Source organism: Lissotriton vulgaris, chromosome 9 (genome assembly GCF_964263255.1).
Source record: "Lissotriton vulgaris chromosome 9, aLisVul1.2, whole genome shotgun sequence".
NCBI lineage: Eukaryota > Metazoa > Chordata > Amphibia > Caudata > Salamandridae > Lissotriton > Lissotriton vulgaris.
The window spans coordinates 501,394,326-501,414,859 of record NC_141697.1 but is presented as its reverse complement, the minus strand read 5'-3'; the positions used below and the strand labels follow the sequence as shown (position 1 = coordinate 501,414,859).

The 20,534-nt window shown below is 46.3% G+C and overlaps 1 protein-coding gene across 1 annotated transcript in view; it reads left to right on the top strand.

Moving 5' to 3' along the window:
* The window catches only part of LOC147690325 (phospholipid-transporting ATPase IK-like), a 1,699,388-nt gene that overhangs the window by 1,191,445 nt on the left and 487,409 nt on the right, over positions 1-20,534 (top strand). The window lies entirely within an intron of this gene.

The following is a 20,534-nucleotide window of genomic DNA, read 5'->3' as shown; positions in this document are numbered from 1 at the left end:
ATATTCAGATGTACTACGATGTGCCTGAGCTTCCTCCTTTTTCTTTGTCCATCTAGCTTTCCATCTGTCTAAATCACTCCATTTTTGTAACAACAACAACAATTCTTTTATTTGCAACGTTCGTCCAGACACATTCATGTTTTCTAGATCGTTATCAGAAAATTCAACTCTGTAAGGTTTCTGTAACACTTTTGATTTACCTATGTCAATTCCCATGTCAGTAGCCAGATTCATTAATTTCTCATGAAAAGTTTTTGTATTTCGAGTAATACTTTTGCATATGAATAACAACTCTTCTTCACTGAATCTAATTCACATTTCCAGCAATCATTTCTTCTAATTAAACTCTTAATTTGAAAATGTCTAATATCTTTGGCTGTGATTTTGGCTTATCTACTTCTGGGGACCATCTCCCTATTTCTTCTGGGGTTACTACTGTGGCACTTCTCGTTCCTGATGATGTTTCCATCTGTACTTCTCTAGAGCCTCCAGATGTATTTCTCCTGATCGTTTCACTCACGTGTTCCCTTATAGGCAAACCCATTAGGGAAATTACTGATTCACTCTCACTTGCCTGGTCATCAATTATTAAGGTTTCTTTTCTTGGTTCCACTACAGGTGTAGTTAAAACAGGAGTTTTAGGACAGGGCTATTTATCTCCATACAAGGGAACAACAGGACCTATGGTTACCGGAATTGTTAGGGCTTCAGGACTCGTATTTAAGGCACTAGGGTTAGCTCTACTTGTTTCCTCATGATAAGGTGGTGGATTTTTCATTAATAAATCCTCCAGGTAATCCTCTTCTGAATGACCACTAGTCATGAAATGTTTTGTTTTCTCTGTACTCTTACTTCTTTATGGTTCTTCTAAGGTTAATACAGGATACAATCCCTCCACTAGCATGGAGCGTCTCCATTTTTTAATTTGCTTATCTCTTGTCTCTTCAGGAAATCTGGGACAGAATTTACTCCAATTTCCGTCCCTTCTGGGTCTGTCTCGCTCAAAAACCTCAGTTTCCCATTCCTCTAATGCTTCATACTGGGTTAACCTAGGTCTGGGATCTAACACATTCATGCGCGTTCTTAAATTGTACAAAATCCTGCCATTAAAGGTACCATTTGCTGGAAATGCCAAAAAACTGTCCTCTGTAGTGTACTCCATCCAGTTTTCTAACCATTTTTCTCTTTTCTCCGTACATGATATAAGGTCTTCCTCTTATGTACTGCTCTTTTGCGAAACCTAAGTACCTCCTATTGGGTCTGTTTCCTATAACTGTTGGATCTAAATGCTGCATATAATTTGTGCTGATAATTTTAACTTGCAGTTATACTCAATTGTTAACTTAAATGTTCTTCCAATACCTGCGCGTTTCTTATTTTTAATAGCCTATCAACAATTAGATTTCAAATAAATTTCAACCAATAATTGCGTGGCTTTTCCCGTGAGACTAGTTCTCATGCTCCTGCACTTCTCCCGCTTACTCATTAAAGAACCTGTTACTCCTTCAGGCCTAAACATTCTAGGTGATATAAGGCCAAAGTTTTACCAGCGAAATCCTTTGCTTTTATTTATTCACACATTTATGCAGAAATCCCTAATTAGTGCTTCAAGTGCTACCTAACTTTACACACTGATTCATCTAGCAAATGACCTCACTGCAGTGTGACTTCCATTTACCACCTGCTATTCCATGCCCCGGGGGTTTCCAGACAACATAAAACAATACAAACTGGTTTTAGTTAATACATGAAATCAATACAAAATCAATAGTCAATTCAAACTTGACTACCTATCTTAACTAAGCCCTAACCACTACTCTGCTACCAAAGAAATACTGATAGCGCGCGGAGTTACCTGCTCAATTATCATACTCTGCTGCGCCCATAAAACATACACACTTTGAACAGGTAATCCGGCTTTTACCATTTGCCAATCAGGATTTTATTTTAATTTAGGACTTTTACCTATACACATTGACTTACCAATCCTTGTCACCTGTATTAAAGTCCTAAGGGATCAAGAGTGTTAGCATAATAGGTAGAAAATAACATTTACATTCTTAAATAACCACAGACTCGGGAAAAGTTTAAACACTTTATCTATGTAAAATCTTAAATGTCAGAGACCATACAGAAGCAATTAAAGCCTTTTCATATAGGAAGATAATAACTAATGCAATGATATGTAGAGATATTATGAGACTTCTTTTAGGCATTGAAACGTAGGAAGGGTAGATAGAGGGAAACAATACAGTGACATACCAATGCAGATTTATATTTACCTAGAGTGGTGTGAAGACTAACCCTGGCCATGGGCTGGGATAAAGAAAAAGGACTCACGATAGTTCAGGTGCCAACAGGACAGGACAGGTCCAGATCAGGACAGGTGAGGACCAGGACAGGACGGATGCAGGTTAGGACAGGTACCCTCAGCTAAGTGCAATGCCAGCGTCACACCCCTAACTGCGGCTAACAGTCGGGCCCGATTGGGTTATCGATTCTTCTCCCACAGCAATTTATTGATTCTTCTGACAGAGTGCGCCTCCAACAGCTCTACTCCTGATTCTTCTGACAGAGTGCTCCGCCAGCACCTCTGCTGTCAATCTCCTATAGCGTGCGTTGGGTCAGTGACAGGTCAGCTATTCGGACAAGTCGGACAATCTAACTAGCTAAGCCTACCTTAGTGATACCATTTTCCAGGGCAATGTACCACCCCCCAGTGTTGCAAATTCGTGTATTCCCTTGATTTGATTTGTCAAAAGGCGTGGAGAAGTCATCACACCATACCAGTATGAGATAATTTTCATTCAATAATTCAAATTATTGTTCCTGCCCATAATTTTATTTTCCCATGCAGCAATGAATGTTTCAATAATAAATACAATGTATTCGATTAGTTCAATTTAGCTTCCTTTCGAGAGGTCAGAAGGTAAAGTTTCCAAGAACATCGCGAGTAAGTCAGGACTTGGCTGTCTTTCAACGCCAATGCTTCAGAGATTTAGAGTTCTTCTGCGCAGACGCAGCTCTTTCAAGATGGAGTTCAGAAATGACACATCATGCCCAAATACGAGCTAGCAGCAAAGTCAAAGAGAAACAGTTTTAGAACAAATAATAAATGAATGCACTGTATACCACTTATCACTACTCTATTCCCATTACTTTATTTTAACTACAGCATTAATAGTTAAGCAGAACGAACACCGCTTAGTTAAAGCAGCAGCAGGTGCATTAGTATGTAAAACATGAAGCAGCCATATTTAATACGAGTGCGCAGCGGCAAAGAATTGCCTCCAAAGCAGAAAGGACGTCACACCACGTGAGTGTGGCAGACGCATGTGCAGTAAAGTTCTCGTGTTTTCGGCGGCCATTTTGGTGCATTCCGGTTACTGTTAGTAAAAGCACATAGACAAGCTTCCCAACAGATACTAGAAATGTTGTGTGGTGCAATTATTAATAAGACGAAATATGTTGATAAATAAATTACTTGTTATTTTGAGAGGATTGAATCCCAGCAAGTCTTTACGTATGAAACCTTGCTCCATCACACACAAAGCAAGTTTGCAAGGGATAGGAGAGACTAAGAGCTTGGATGTTTGCAAATAAGTTTGATTATCCCCAGAAGAGAATTAATAATAAAAAAAAGAATTAAAAAATATAAGAAATGAAGGAAACATCAGAATCTGAAGTGGGCACAGACTCAGATTTTCAAAAGGGGAAGGAATAGGTATCTGAACAGCAAGAAAGCCAGAGGCAGCTTTTTTCATGAATATAAATTAATACGCAAACGTGGCAAAAAACATCACAAGGAAATAGGCCATGGGAAATCAAAGACACAGGACAACAAGACAGAGCTCACAGAGACACCAAAGAAAAGTCAGACTTGAATACCCCAAGGACAACCAGCAGCAAATGGAGAGGCAAGAATAAAACAAAGATAATCCCTCTGTAATCAACCTAACTAACCAGACACTCACTGAGATGGAGCGATCTGTTTTACAATTTGGACAAACATTCTGCCCTTCTATGAACTTTAATTAAACGCAAACGAGAATTTCCTCATTTAAATTCATTAGCAAGCTAAAATTATGACAGCAAAACATGCTAAAAAGGAGTAATACAAGCAGTAAGTAGACTAGTGTTGGATATTTGACTGACATTCTGGCAGAGGAAGACCTACAAACTCTGCTTACACTGAAAAGTTTCCAACAGGAATTACCTTTCATTCCACAAGAGGAGCAAGCACCCATAATTGAAACACTGGAACAAGTGAGAATAACTCAATGTAGTGGCAAAAGTGAATTTGAACCAACGTCCAAATATCTATCACAAACTCCACACAATGCAGTGGACCCTTTTCATAAGGTGATTAATCAAGAGCTGGAAAATCTAAGAATGAATGAATGAAAATATTTGTTAAGCGCAATTTAATACCTGGAGGCGTTTTGGAGCTGTGCAAGACAAGGAAACAAAAGGCACTTACAACCTATTTCTGCACGAAGAGCCATGTGTTCAAAGACTTTCTAAAAATAGAATGGGAGGCAGCTTTTTTTAAGTTAAAAAGGAAACCAGTTCCAAAGTAGAGCTGTGGACCTGAGAACACTTCTACTACCCCAGGAGGCATGATTGAAAGCTGGGACTACAGAATCTTTTACAGAACTGGTAAAAGGGACCCTGCCCATGAAGAGTCTTATAGGCCGTGCAAATAACTTTAAGGACATTACGTTGCCTAACTGGCAGCCAATGCAGTTTGCTAATGGACGCTTTTGCTGGCTGAGATTTGGAGATCTTCAGAAGGAATCAGGCCACTGCGTTTTGAAGAGTCTGATGTTTCTTAAGTAGACCCATGGGATGATCTAAGTAGAGGCTGTTGAAGTAGTCCAGTCTTGTCAGTACTAGGGAAATGGCCACTGTTTTTTAAAGATTGAATGGTATGTATTTCTCAATTCTTTTTTATCACTCTGACCGCATGAAAGGGAGATGAAGTGACCTTGCTAATTTGTTCTTTATATTTCAAGTCATTGTCCAGCATCAACCCCAGTTTTTTTGCCTACGCCACTGGGTGGGGAGGGGGCGTGGGGGGGGGTGAGCCTAGATCAAGGGGCAAACAAGTCGGGTTCCAGAAAGATGTGTTGTTCCCAAACAGAATAATCTCCGTCTTAGATTAATTTAATTTCAAACAGTTACAACTCATTCATTTACCTACTGCACTCATGCAGTTCCTAAATATGTCACCAGAAATGGCCTTGTCTTTGGAAAGTGAAACAACAATTTGTGTGTCGGATCAGATGCTAATGGTAGGCCGAAAGATTTTATCACCGTGGCCCGGGGGTTACATACATGTCGAACATCGTCTGGCTCAACAATGATCCCTGTGGTACTCTACAGGGCAAAGAGTAGGGTCTTGAAGTCAACTCTCCAACCACCACCACTTGTGGCCTATCAGAAAGGAATGACTGTAAAAGAGCGAGTATTGGGCCTTCTATCCCCAGATTCCACATACGGTCAACCAGCAGCACATGGTTGACGGTATCAAAGGCCGTTGACAGGTCTAATAGGACAAGGGCTGCATTTCAGCCCCTGTCCAGTGTCCCCCTGATTTCCCCAGTGGCCACCACAAGCACAGATTATGTGCTGTTGCCTTGTCTAAATCCAAACTTGGTGTTATCCAGGAGATGTGTCTATGAGGGAGGCAAGTTGCTCATTCATCACCTTCTCCACTAGCTTCAAATGGTAGGCGAGCAGAGAAAAGATGCAATAAATATTAAAATCCATCCTATTAGGATTGGCTTTTTTTTTAGGGGATGATCTGAAGCTGATTTCCAGTGGGAAGGAAAGACCCCCAACCTCGAACATAGCAGAGAAACTTTTTGTCAAGTGAGGTGCCACTGTCTCAGATACCAAGTGCACTGTTTTATGGGGACCCAGACCCTGGGGGCGGGGGGGGGGCAGATTTAATTTTTGGGATAGCCTTGATAAGTTTTTCTACTGTATAGGCCTAGATGTGCCTGAAGCCTATGTTCCCAGAGATCACCTTTGAGGACTGCTTGTTATCAGGACTAAATGTGCTATTAGCGGTAAATTTGTCAAAAATAGTCGCAACTTAATCCTAAAAGAAACTAGCTAATGAGCCACAGAAAGTTTTACTGTTAGCTGCTGAATTGCTGGCTATAGGTAAAGTTAGTTATTTTGTGGTTTGAAAAAGGGTACTGTTTGAGTCACTGGCTATTTTGATTTGCTCTGAATAAAAGTCAGATTTTGTTGCCAGAACGCGTTTTTTATGTTCAGCAAGACATTGTATTTTTCTTTCTCTAATATCTCATAATGGTTGCCCCATTTAAGCTCTTGCGTCCGACAGCCTTGTGTGGAGTGTCTCATCAAACCATGGTTGAGATGCCTTTTTAGGTCTTGCATGGCGTACTGCGCACATGAGCATTCGAGCTCGCGAGATTTTATGTTTTAGAGTGTACTTCACTAGCGAGGGTTAAGCCCCGTCCCTCTTCTGTATTGGCTGGCTTCCTAAACTGTGGCCAGCCATTGAAGAAGAGGTCCTAGTGACGTTCTTATTTCTCTCTAAGCCCGTCCTTTTCAGAATGGGTTCCTTGCCTTAAGTTTGTGTTAAAAGCTTTTTTATCTTCTTTATGGGTCCAGATGGCCCCATGAAGAAGATAAGAAACCTTTTAGGTCAGCAGGAAGTCCGGGAGCCCAGTCTGAAAAGGACAGGGCTAAAAGAGAAATGTGTACGTCGTCCGATTGGGGGTCTCATCCATAGAGAATAGGGCTGGCGAGCTCTGCTCCTCCATTACGGACAGGTTCAGCGTGGTGAAGTGAACGCTGACTTCTATTTAGCTGGCCTGGCTCATTCGCCGAAACTTGCAACAATCTAGCCTGTAATACCTCTCAGCGGCTCACTTCGCTCGGTATGCATGTGCGTCTTTGTCTGAAAAGAGAAATAAACTTAAGAGGCTGTCCGGTTTGTGCAAAACCTCCCTCCCGTAGTCCCCTGGTGCCACTATTGCTAACTTCCGGTTGCTACGCACAAGGACCCTTCTGTCAGCCCTGTTCTCCCCCTTATTCTTACCTCCAAGTTGCTTTTGGCTTAAGTCTTCCACCTTTTGTATGATTCCTGTGCTTTGCTTTTTTGTTGCATCTGAAACCAAAAGATTCCAAGTTTCGGGACGTAACCTGCTAAGGGGCGGGCTGACCCATGTTTGCGCACCCACCTATGTAATCGCATCCACCATATAATAAACGTTCCTCTTAAAATAAGCTGCCCCGAAGACATATACCCATTGACTTGAGCTCGCCCCTTACCGTAAAGCATTGCAATAGCCCCAACATAAATGCGCAACCCCTTGCGAGGCGGCCGCCATTACCGCTGCATGGACACTTGGCTAAAAATTGTGGGCAAGACAATCCAGGGAAGGGAAGCATTGTCCTGACGATACAGAATTTGTAGTAAAATAACTGACCTGTATGTGGTTCGAACCTGCAGCTATGTTACTCTTTGCACCACACCGTAACCAATTGAGATAAAAGGCCCCAAATGCATAATGCAACAGAACACCACTTATGCGCTGGCCCCCAATGCTGATAGCAAATTCCCTTTATCAGCAGTGCTTTATCGAGAAAGGGCAAAGTTGCCAGTGGATGCAAGGCAGCGCGAGAAGGCAGTCCCCATTGCCTCCCTGCACGGCACGGCCAGGGAACACACAACGTGCGTACGTGCTGCGATTAAAACAACGTGCAATAATCCTTTTACATTAAAACTGAGCCACTGAAGGGTATTAGCGATGCGTGAACATGGCCAATACTGTTGACAGGGAACTCATTGTTGTGAAAGACACCAATAGAAGCCAATGACATCCGGGAACATTCCAACACTTGTCATAGAGGTGGCAAGTTGGACTGAGGCCTCAGACCGGCCCACGGATCTGAGGACAGGCTGAGGATTTACATTTCGCTAAAGCCGTAAAAATGCAATACAGAAAGCTCCCCAGCGCAGACAAAACACATTTTAAAAGAGAGCCTTCTTGAGTCAATTAGGGCAGCGGTCTCCTATGCCACCTTAAAGCTTATTGCAGGTCTGGAAGGTTTAAAATAAGTGATTATTTAGTTTACATTCCTAATTCTTTGCGTCTATGAGTATACTTCCTGACCCGGGTCAGGGCACTTTCGAGTGGGGGGAAGAGAAGCATCACGTGTAACAGAACCTCCCCCACTCTACCCCAAATCTCCCTTACTCAGCCAGACTCTCATGTACCACCAGCCTCTTTCCCTTTACTGAAGTCTCCCTCGCTCACCTGGAATCTCCCTCATTGGCCTGAACATGTTTTTTCATCAGTGGTGACGTAATTCAGTGCTTACTTGAGCAAAAGCGTGCCATGATTTCTGGCGTCACAAACATGCCAACAGGGGCGATTCAGGCGAAGACTCTATTTTGAAAATGGCCTTATAGGGGTCTCCTGCTTAAATGTCTTTTTTTGCATGTATATGTCAATAGGAAAAATGAAGGGATGCAAAATGTCATTTGTGGTACTTTAAAAATGTTGGCTTGTATGGCATCGGCACTCGCACTGCCTCAGCAGATCGGTCATTTGTGCCATTTGTGTGTCTGTGTGTGGCTCTGAGTGTGTCTGTGTGTGTGTCTCTGTGTGTGTGTGGCTCTGTCTGTGTGTGTTTGGCTCTGTGTGTGTGTGGCTCTGTGTGTGGGTGACTCTGTGTGTGGGTGGCTCTGTGTGTGTGTGTGTGTGTGTGTGTGGCTGTGTGTGTGTGTGTGTGTGTGAGTGTGTGTGGCTCTGTGTGTGTGGCTCTGTGTGTGTGTGGCTCTGTGTGTGTGTGGCTCTGTGTGTGGGTGGCTCTGTGTGTGTGTGTGTGTGTGTGTGTGGCTGTGTGTGTGTGTGTGTGTGTGTGTGTGTGTGGCTCTGTGTGTGTGGCTCTGTGTGTGTGTGGCTCTGTGTGTGTGTGTGTGGCTCTGTGTGTGTGTGGCTCTGTGTGTGTGTGTGTGGCTCTGTGTATGTGTGTAGCTGTGTGTGTGTGGTTCAGTGTGTGTGGCTCTGTGTGTGTGGCTCTGTGTGTGTGTGTGTGGCTCTGCGCGTGTGTGTGTGGCTCTGTGTGTGTGTAGGGCTCTGTGTGTGTAAGGATCTGTGTGTGTGGGGCTCTGTGTGGGTCTGTGTGTTTGTGTGTGGCATTTGCTTTTGGCATTGTAAATGACAATACCGTTTATTTATCTGCTTTCAAAACCAACACATAAATAAAAAATGTGTCATTTATAATGCCAATATCTCTGATTTTGCAAAGGCAAGACTGTTGCATTGTAAATGCTTGTTAGTATTGCTGGTCCTATAATTAGCCAGGGCAATGATACTGAGGGTGGTGCTCATCCAATTGGAATAGTCCTTTGTCATCTGTTCTACGCTGTCTGCAAGTTCAGGTAGCATGGAGGTAAGTAAGGAATGTTATCCCGTGGCATGTATTTTACGTCAGGTTCTGTTCACTGCGTAATGGTCTGTCTAAGTCAAAGGGAAGGAGGTCGGATTAGTAATATTGGGATTGTTGATAAAAATCCTGTCAAGCGTATGCCCCGCACAGTGAGTGGGACCGCTAACTCTTTGTTATAATCCAAAGCAGGCCAAAGTGTCTATTAGTCATTAAGAATCGGAATCAGAAGGATTTTCTATGTGAAAACTGAAATCACCGACAACTGTGAAGTTCAAACTCAAGATATGTGATTCAAAGAGTGAACTGATTTGATCCATAAAGCTAGCTCTGGGCCATGGGGGGTGGTAGACCTGCATTCCATCGAATGACTGCGCCTTGGTCAGTTCAGGTTGAAGAGTTACGCTTCAAGTCTCGCCCCAGAAACAGGTGTGAAAAGCCTGTAAGTGGTCTCGATAGATCACTACCAACCCCTTTGTTAGGTCTATCCAGGCGAAAAACATCGTATCTGGAGGGGACTGCTGCAATGAGTTCTGGGCCTGAGTTCTGGTTTCTGTGGCGAAAACCAGGTTTGTTTAGTGAGCCATTAAAATCTCAAAAAAAATGAAATTATGCCTAACCAGGTACCTGGTATTCATCAATGCACATTTAAAGCCTAATTGAAACGCTGACCTTTTGCTTCTCTGTCTATAAAGTGGGCTCTCGAGTTCCTTTACCTGCTTTGGGGATTAGTAATTTTTGTCTTGCTGGTCTGATAACTTAAATAAGAGGACTTGTATAAGGCCATGGGGCAGAATCGTAAAAAATCTGTGGACTTACGGGGATGCCTGAGTGCTAGCAGCGCCTCTCAAGAGTATATTAAATGCTGTATCTGGTCTGGATTCATACGACCGGGGGACAGGCACTGGGGTCAGTTGAGGCGCAGAAGGGGTTACCTTTGTCATGCCAGCGGCACAGCCACTGTGCAGACGTGCTGTGAAGTGACTAATGAGGCCTGTCAGAAGAGGGGCGTGTCAGGGAGGAGAAGCAAGCACCACACCAGCAGTGCGATTGAACGAAGAAAACATGTAAGGGCTAGGCTTTAAGTGGGCTGGGTCTGAGCACTGTAAGCTTGTTACTGACGAATTGGGTGCACATGGTATTTTGCGCTTATATGGAATACTTGTGGTTTACACCCGACCCCTTGCTGGCACTCAGAGCTAGATGGAAGTAGGATGTTGGTGTCCTCGATAATGATGAATGGATGGCAGAGAAGATGGCTCCATGCGAGCTAGCAATTTCCATTCGCCTACCGCTGATCCAATTTAGAATGCTGCACATTATTACTCCCCCAGAAAAGCTCCCGACTGGAGTGCCTGCTTTTTTGCAACTGCCCCAGTTCCCTAGTCCACGTATTGTGGAATTGCCCTGTGGCGAAGAGATACTGGGAGGTGGTGAATGACAGGATGGGTGGGCGCTGGGGTTCCAGCTGGAGCTCAACCACAAAGTGATATTGCTGGGGATCATGGGGGAATTGGGGTGGGCTTCCCGCCACACGCACTCTCCTGGCTGCGACATACCTGATAGCCAAAAGGGACTTGGCCATCCATTGGAGAGACAAATCTGCCCCTTCCTTTCATGAGTGGGTCAGGGAAATGCACTACTGTGCTGTCATGAAAAGTTGGTTTTCAAGGCGCATGGGTACCCCCATAAGTATGAATGTAAATAGGTGCCTTGGAGGGTAGGGCCTTTGGGTCTGATTAAATGTTCCCCATGTGAATCGAAGAGATCACCCTGTCCATTGTGTCAGTGAAGACCAATAATTCCCATTCCTCTGCCTTTTTTTACGTGCCCCTTCTGGAGCTCAGAGGGTACTCTTGTGACTGTGTATTGTCGTTACCACCCCCCCCCCCCACCTCCCCTGGAGGACTGATAGAGTGCTGCTGTATATCTTTTCTGTCAATTTCTTTTTGTGGCACGGTTATGCCACTGAGGCTGTAAACGTGGCTCCATCATTGGTCTTTGTTTCGATCGCTTTTATTATGCCTAAAATCAGTAAAATATGTTATAAAAAATACAATACACAAATCCATACCATCATCATGAAACCAAATAACATGATTCATAGGCTACAACGAACCTCTATACGCCCAGGACATGAATAAAAAAGCAAGTCTTTCACCTTAAGGTTTTAGCCTTCATGAAGCAATCAGTTATTCTAATATGATTTAAAACATAAACATTAGACAAGCGATCTAAGTTAAGGGCATAGCGTCTTTAAATCAATCTGATAATCTGATGTATTTGAAGATGGTGCAGGTGAGTCGCTTTCTTAAATGATCTTAAAATTATTTAAAATATATTCCCATAACAAGCCAGAACCATGGTTTCTGGACCTCCTCGCAAGTTCGTCTCCCATATGATAAAAACAAAGGGTGCAGCGAAAGTTTCTGAATTTCGGGCAACAGAGGAATAGATGGGTGATAGATTCAATCTTGTAATTGCAGAATCTGCACTTTGAAGGTGTTGTTGATCTGTGCCTCCACTGTGGTTGAAGGTTTTTAATTGGGAGAGACAGGAATCTTGCAACCAAAATGTCTCTTCTGCATTCCCTGCTTAGTGGAACTTTCAAGAAGTGTTGGAAACACTTAGTTTTATAAGAGGGAAGGATGGATTTAAACTGTTCCTGTTGTTGCAAGGTTGGTTTATCATCTTCCTTGGATTTCGCCATAACAATTTTTTCAATAATTGCTTAAGTGCTAAGTATGACATGTTCATGGCTTCTATTGTCTCTGGATCAAGAGTTAGATCAGCAAATGCTGAGTCTAGATATCTGATCCCATTATTAGATGTGTCATTAAAAATGTCCTGAAATACTGCGTTCAATGACCCTGCTTGACCTGAAGTATCTGATGGTAGCACTGGAGGAATTGGGACTTGGATACAAGCTCTTGTTTTGCCAATCAAAATTCCAGGTGTATCTGACCACGTATGTAACGTGGTAGTTGAAAAATCCCTTTATTGGTGACTGTTTGCAATCCATTTTGGGTGGAAAACCTTATTGGCCATACAAAATTGTCTGAATTAACTTGGCCTTGATTACTCCTATTATGGCCTCTGCAGATGGACTATATAGTTTTGCATTTAATTTGAAAATATTAAATGTTATGCTTTGTTTTCCATAGCTCTGCTATGTGCATGCTCATTACCTGAGTCAGCTAGCCAAACACTAAGATAATTATATGTTTTAGTATATGCCAATCGGGATGTGCCCAGTTTCCAGACATTCTTTACTTTCTCTTCGAGTTTCCCAAAGACCATTGCTTTAGTTTTGGTTGCATTTGCAACCATATTATTACTCTGAATATATTGGTCCAACTGGTTCCGGGTTTGATGTAGGCCTATTGTTGTTTGGTCCAGAATAATCCACTTATTGCAAAATGTAGACTTCATGCGTGCCAATGTTTGGGGAAATGATTTATCATGTGCAATGTCAGTCCCCAAGTCCACAGTATAGAGATTAAACAACAATGGGGCTAAAATGCAGCCTTCTTCAATACCTTTACTTATATTAACATTTTGAGATACCCTATTCCCCTGCTTGAGTTTGACTCAAACCTGCGTGTCCGAGTAAAGTACATTTATTGCTTTTAATATAGGGTGGAGAATACCCCAGTCACCTAGTTTCTTCTGTTGGATTTATCAGCTTACTCCATCAAATGCTGCAGAGTAGTGCAGAAAGCATACACATTTTTTAGGCTTGGTGGAGCAGTTTGGTCTGTGGGCAAGATATTAAAGTGTGACTATGTTCTCCATAGACGAAACACATTGCCTAAACCTCGTCTAATAGTATGGCATTAGGTTGACTTTTTCTGGCCAGTCTTCTAGTTCTTCGAGCAAAATTATTGCCTAAGCTTTATTCTCAACATCCAATAATGATATCAAGCAGTAGGTAGCCAGGTCTTTTGTGTCCCCTTTCTTATGTATGGGATGCAATATTGCCCAATGTCACAAATTAGGAACATGTGCATACATGTTAGCTACATAGAGTAATGGTGTTAGATGCTTGGACCAAAAGTCGATGAAAGATTTAAATAAAGAGTCAGGCAGGCCATTGGGATATGGAGCACCATATTAATGAATTGGCTGGAGGGCTTATTTTTACAGATTTTGTATTAACGTGTTCTTCTACTTGAATCAAAGTGGAGTATGACTCCAAGGGAGGGTTCTCATCTGCTGGTGTCTTTACAGTTGTTTTATACTGATGTGTTTTGTAATCCAATCATGTTTCATGTGATAGACAATTTGTTATTTTGTACACGGTTTCGAGTAGGCAGTTATTGTAATGCCAAATTGTGACTGATATCTACTCTCCATTAATGCGTACAGTTTTACCCATTCCTCATCATAATATCGTTTCTTTGTTTCCCAGAAGCTCTTCCTCTATAACTTCCTTCTTTCTATTAGGATAGATTTCGTGTTTTCATAAATTTTGTCTTGGCTGTAAGTATTGTTGGCTTTCCTTACGGCTGCTTTGATTCTTCTGAGCTTTTTGTTGACCTTCTTAATATCGGTGAATGTGATGTCAATGTACACTGTAATATATGCACGCATGACAATGTCGATACCAGTAAATACAATTTTGATGTATGCTATGACAAAGTTACCTATTATAATTACGAAAATGTTGGTCAATGTGATATCAATGACTACCATGTTATATGTACACGTAGTACCGATCTCGTATCATTCTTTTGAATTCACCCAAGACGAGCTCCCCATCAACCCAGAGTCAGAGCTACGTGGTCAGACAGACCGCTAAGAGCAATAAGGCAACAGGCGAAGAAACTAGGGCAACCAGCAGGAATCATCAGTAACTGGAGCATATGATTCCATGTAATTCGAATGCTTACAAAGACGGGGGTTGCGAATCCATCGCCCCTCCGCCTACAAGAAGAGGATCCTCCCAGGGACAGGAAGCTTAATTCTGGCAGGCTAGCATTTGCTTGCATAGACAAGATGGGTTAATGACACTACCTGATACCAATACACTTAATGATAGAAATATAAAAAGCACTTCAACTCTACATGGGGCAGATTTAACCCTGGATCCCTTGGTGAGGATTGCTTCATGGAATGTAGCCGGGTTAGCTAAACTTTTGCCTGATGCCGAGTGGGGAGAACATTTTGACACTCCTTTCTCGTAAGCGGACGTCCCAATTCGGTCTCCCAGCGGACCTGTGCTGGCGTACGCTGCCGCCGAGGCTGACGCAGAATCATCTCCGGTCATCATTTTTGCAGACCAACCATTTTTCTAACGCCGTCAAGGGCCGGGACATGGAAGCAACGTTGGTCGGTTGGGTCACCCAATGTGCCACTTGCAAATAGTGGAAGGCATCAGCCATCGGCAGTTGGAAGAACTCTGTATGTAGCCATTGGAAAGGAATCAGACCCTATAAGTAAAAAATCGGAACCCACCCTCTTACAGCCTTCCTCTCTTCAGCGATGGAAGACTGAGGACGCCTGGCCCAATGGAAAGTTCAGGTTATCAACAATAGGGGTCATTGGGGAGGGGAACGTAATCCACCCCTTGTGCTGCGCCAATTGATCCCATGCCTTTAGAGTCGGGGAGGTCACTGGGGAGTAATAGAGACACCAAGCCCTATGCTTTCGTGGCAACCACAACTCCCGTCATATATTGCAACCTGCCACCGTCTGGTCCATAAAGTTCCAATGTTTGCTAGAGAGGGGCCTGTTCCATTCCACTATGTACCTGAGGCAAGATGCTTGAAAGTACGCTATCAGCAGGGGAAAGCCCAGCCCCCCTGCTGCCTTCATAGTAGTTGCTACGGGCAGCGCCTGCCGCAGTCTTTTATTGTTCTATATGAACCTGTTGAGGAGCCCCTGCAGCTTCCACAGGGTGCCCTGCGGGGGTCTCCAAGGAAGCAGTTGAAAGAGGTATAATATACGGGGAAGCACCGTCATTTTCAGCGCAGCTAACCTCCCATACCAGGCCAAATTAAGATGGGACCAATCCGAAAGGGCTTTGGTAAGATGCTCAACCATCACTCTATAGTTCAAGGACACCGTTTTAGCAATGGATGGGGCCAAGTGGATACCCAAGTACGGAATGTCGGTGTCTACCCATTGGAAGGCAAAGTCCTGCCCCAGATCCAGGACTTCTGCTTCAGGGACGGAGAGGTTAAGAATTTGCGATTTGGCAAAGTTGACTTTAAAACCCGCTACCCGCTGGAATTCTAAGAGTTCAGTCGAGAGGCGCCGCAAGGAGTAATGAGGCTGGGTTAACGACAGGATGACGTCATCAGCGTACAGACTGATCTTATGAGTATCAGCCCCAAATTTGATCCCGGTAATGTCTACGTTAGACCCGACGTGTTGAGCAAAGGGCTCCATATAGAGCGCAAAAAGCAATGGGTAGAGAGAACACCCCTGTCTCATTCCCCTAGTAATGGGGAATAGGGCAGATCTGCAGCCATTTACGCCCACCGCCGCCCTAGAAGCGGCATAGAGGCACTGAACCCATCGCAGGAAATTATCCCCACTCCGAACATCCTCAGTACAGCGAACAGGTAGTCACAGTCGACGCGGTCGAAGGCCTTCTCCGCAACGATCGAAAGCAGGAAAGCCTGCGTCCGTGACCGATGGACCATATCCATGAGGTGAAGCAACGGCTTAGTATTGTCCTCCCCTTGCCGAGTTGGTATAAATCCCGCTTGATCCGGCACAATGATTCCGTCCATCAAGGGGCTAAGCCTCGCTGCTAGCACAACCGCAAACAGCTTGGCATCAATGTTGAGCAAAGAGATCGGTCTATACGAACCGCGCTCTTTAGGGTCTTTTCCAGGTTTAAGAATGAGTGTTATTGCCTCCTCTGCCATGGACAGAGCCACCGCTCCCGTATCAAGAAAGGAATTAAAAAGGCGAGTCAGGAGAGGAGCCAGCTCCACACAGTAAGTTTTATAAAAGATAGCAGAAAAGCCATCCGGCCCAGAGGATTTGGCTACCTTCAGTTTTGCAATAGCCGAGATGACCTCCTCAATGCGCATCACTGAGTCCAAAGCCTCCGCCGACTCCCGGTTTAGTGGCGTGACACCACACAACGCGAGATAGTCTGTCACTCCTTGAGAAGTCACACCCTCCCTCTTGTATAAAGTCTGGTAGAATTGGCGAAAGGTGTCCACAACGGCCGCATCAGTGGTGTACTCTGTCACCTGAGGATCCCTAATGGTCTGGATAGCAGCCAGCTGAGTGCGCGCCCACAGCCTATGCGCAAGCATCCGTCCCCCCTTGTCCCCGCAAAGATAAAACTTGTGATGTAAACGTAGTAAGGTATGGGCAGCTCTATCGAGGTCAAGGTGCTTCAGCATGCGTCTCTTCGTCTCTAACTCCCTCCATACATTCGAAGCCCCAGTCCTCTTGTGAATCGCCTCTAAACCACTAACTTCCTTCTCCAACTCAGTGCGCTTTTCCTTGCGCAGGCGAGAATATGTCGCAGCAATCTCCAACCTCATTTTCGGCAAGATAATGAGTGATGATGTTGCGAATCTTCGCAACCACCGAGTCTGAATGGAGCAATGAATCACGGAGGTTCCAGCCACCTGGCGGGGGCTTAGTGCCACTAGAAGTAAGGACAACTGATATAAGCGCATGGTCTGAGAAGGATCGCGGCACTATATCTGCTGCTGACAACTGAGGCAAGAGAGGGGACGTGGCCAGGAAATGATCTAAGCGTGCATAGGTTTTGTGAGCTGCAGAGTAGTAGGTATAATCACGCTCCTGGGGATGCTGAACGCGCCATACATCGTGCAACCCTCCCTCTAGGAGCCACTGCTTCCCCCCCCCTGTGGCATCGCCCCTGTCTGATAGGACCGCTGCTCGGATCTGTCAACCCCGGCCTCCATAACAATGTTCAGATCTCCACCCACCAGAATCAGGGCACCCGGCGACGCCAGCACCTGTGAGAGAGCCGCTTGCAAAAAGGTCTCCTGCTGAATGTTTGTGGCATAAATGGACCCTATTGTGAAGTGCATCTCCCCCCATTGCACACGCACGGCCAGGAACCAGCCTTTAATGTCCACACTTTGGAGAGAATTTTACATTGCGCACACACACTAAAAAGAATTGCCACCCCGTTCTTCTTATTCGGTCCAGAAGACCACAGCTGAAGCGGGAAGCGCCTATCGGCCATGCGTCAGACATCTTTAGAGAGGAGATGGGTCTCTTGCAACAGGCCCACACCCCCTTCTGCATTCTCCAGGAGGAATAGAATAGCTGCCCGTTTCACCGGGCTATTAAGGCACCTAACATTGAGGCTCACTACCTTCAGATCACTGGCCATCATATAAATGGAAGGAACAGATCTCTAATGCACAACCCCATTCCAAAACCCCCATCATACCATCTTGCCCCAACTGCCCCTTGGACCCTTACCCAATTCCTTCGAAAGCTGATGCGGAGCCCCCAAAACAACCCGAAACCCCCCAACCTCAACCCGCCACCCCCAGCCCCCACATGTGAAGAAGCCCCCCCCTAGAACACAGGAGTCAACATTCACCAAAGAGAGGAGAAAACGGCAGTCCGTTAAACAGTCAACAATAGCAGGAGAACATGGCACCAACATCTCACCCTCCCAATTCCTGATACAGGACTCATCACCGACACAGGACTTAAGGATGCCAGCGAAGTTCATCAGCGAAACATCTGCCTCCGGCGTCAGCTACTGGCCCAGCTCGTGCCAACCCATCCGGCCTTAAGAACCCCCAGACGTGTCGGTGACCAGGGCCACAGAAGCAACCGCAGCCCCCTTCTCCAGAAGGCTCATTGATAAGTCAGGCCTTGCAGTGGAATCAGGCTTACCAACTCGTTATCACTCCTCAGAGCGTCTTCTCTGTTGGTTAGGCGATCTGTCCTTTCTAGGAGCGGGAGCGGCCTGCTCCAACCCCAAAATTTCGAAGGCCGACTCTAGGGACCGGACCTGAACCAACTTGCCCTTGAGTTTAAAAATTAGCCAGAATGGGTGGCCCCACGAGTACGGAATGCCCTGTTCCCTCAGGTGATTCATGACGGGCTTGAAGTCCCTGTGCTTGACGAGCTTGGAGGCTGCCAAATCCTAAAAAAGCGCAGGGTGGTGGTCGCGGAATTGCAGGGGTGCAAGATCACGCGCCTTCCGAAAGATCCTCTCCTTGAGCTGAAAGTTGTGTACACACACCAACATGTCAGGGGGGGCCCTGGCTCCCCGCGGAAGACCCACACGATGGACACGGTCCAGTTAGATATTTGTAGGTCCTCCTCAGCTATGATCTGACGGAAAAGGGCTCCGACATACTCGCGCAGATCAGCCCCGTCACCTTTGCACGGAACTGCTCGAATCCGAATGTTGTTCCACCGAGACCTATTCTCTAAGTCCTTGGCATGCGCCTGAAGATCCAGGTTCTGTTCCATAAGGCGAATTACATCCTGCTGGAGCTGATGGATGACCTCCGCCAATCCCAGGTCGTGTTCTTCAAGAGTCGCCACCCGTTCCCCCACAGCGTCCACGTCACGCCTCATATCTCTCAGGTCGGATGCAAGCTGTGAGCGCAGCTCTACAATGTTCTCCTTGATGGCGGAGAACAATTCCAGCATAAAGGCCTTGGTCACTGGTGCCTCACTATCTTCAACTCGCGGAGATTTAGCAGCCGCTGTGGCACATCTTTCAAGGGCTTATCCTTTCGGTTTCTGGCCCTTGCCATCTTGCACCCGAAGGGGCCTGCGCCCCAGCACTCAAATTTGCTGCTGTCGGAGCTGGAGTAGAATCTGGATATAGGGCAAAAGGCACTCTCCCGCTGAGGGCCACCCCCAGGAAGACCCCATCCCCCACTGCCTCACAGCCGGCCACTCCAGTGGGCTCCACTTGCGACCTCCTGTGACCCCCTGCTTCACCTCGGGTCTTCCAAGTTGTCCACCGGCCCACTCAGCAGAGCAGCCACTCTCAATGCCACCACGCAATAAGGCCTTCCGGCCGAGTAGCGGATAAATACACTAATAAATACACTAATCTGGGTCGAAGTCTCTCTGGTGCATGAGAGGCACGCCGCTGCAAGGCCCGAACATGGGTAGGCCTTGGTCCACCACCACATTCGGGGGGAACGCTCGCCACCTGCACTCTTCAGCCCCCCTCCACAGTACCAGGGCCGCGGTGGCAGGCCAGCCACGTGGTTCCCAATCTGCAACTAGGCCCAACCAGCAGGGCGGGAGTCCCCAGAGCCGCCCTCAGGCAAAGCCAACACACCCCCGCCAACACGCAGGCCGGCAACAGGCCAGGCCTCCCTGTTCTACTCTTCACCCAGCCGGGCGGTGACCGGTACTGTAGAAAACTGACCGATGCTGGGGAGGGTAAGGACGTGCTATGAACCCAGGGCTCGCTCCCCACCTCCCGGGTAGTGAGTTGCTTGTAGTCCGCGAGGCCCCAGCCACCAGCTTGCAGGGCCCGCCGGGACGGCGCTCTAAGTCTCTCCCGTCCCCACTTGCACTGAGGGCCCACCGCCGGCCCCACACCACACTACGGGCCCCCTGCTGTCCACCGGTCTGTGAACCAAGAGCTCGGGTTCCCGGGGGGCCGCCCACTCTCTCACCACTGTCTCCGGGGCCGAGGTGGTCAGAAGACTTAGCTCCAGGTGCTGCAGTTCAGCGCGGGAACACACAAGCGCCTCACGCGGGTCACAGCCGCCGCCTCTGCAACGGGCGTCTGGGCCTCTACTGACTCCGCCGCACTGCTCAGCGTGAGTGCGTCTCCACTTCTCTCCACGCACCACTCGATGCTTCGGAATGCGCCTCCGCCTCCCCCGGCGCTGCAATCACCGCTCCTGTCACTGCGCCACTCGGACAGAGCCGGCGGTGGCGAGCCTCCGACACTCTGTCTCAGCATCCGTAGGCCCCTGCACTCTGATGCCACGAGGCCTGCTGGGGCTGCTGTCCGCCAGGGCCTCACCCCGCTGCCCCGCTCCACACCTGCTCTGCTCCGACCAAAAGGGCTCCACTGGCTTCGGGTAAGCTCCTTAAGGCCGCGCTGTTGCAGGCATGGATGGCACACTACTGGGCGATAAAACAAGTCTAAAGAT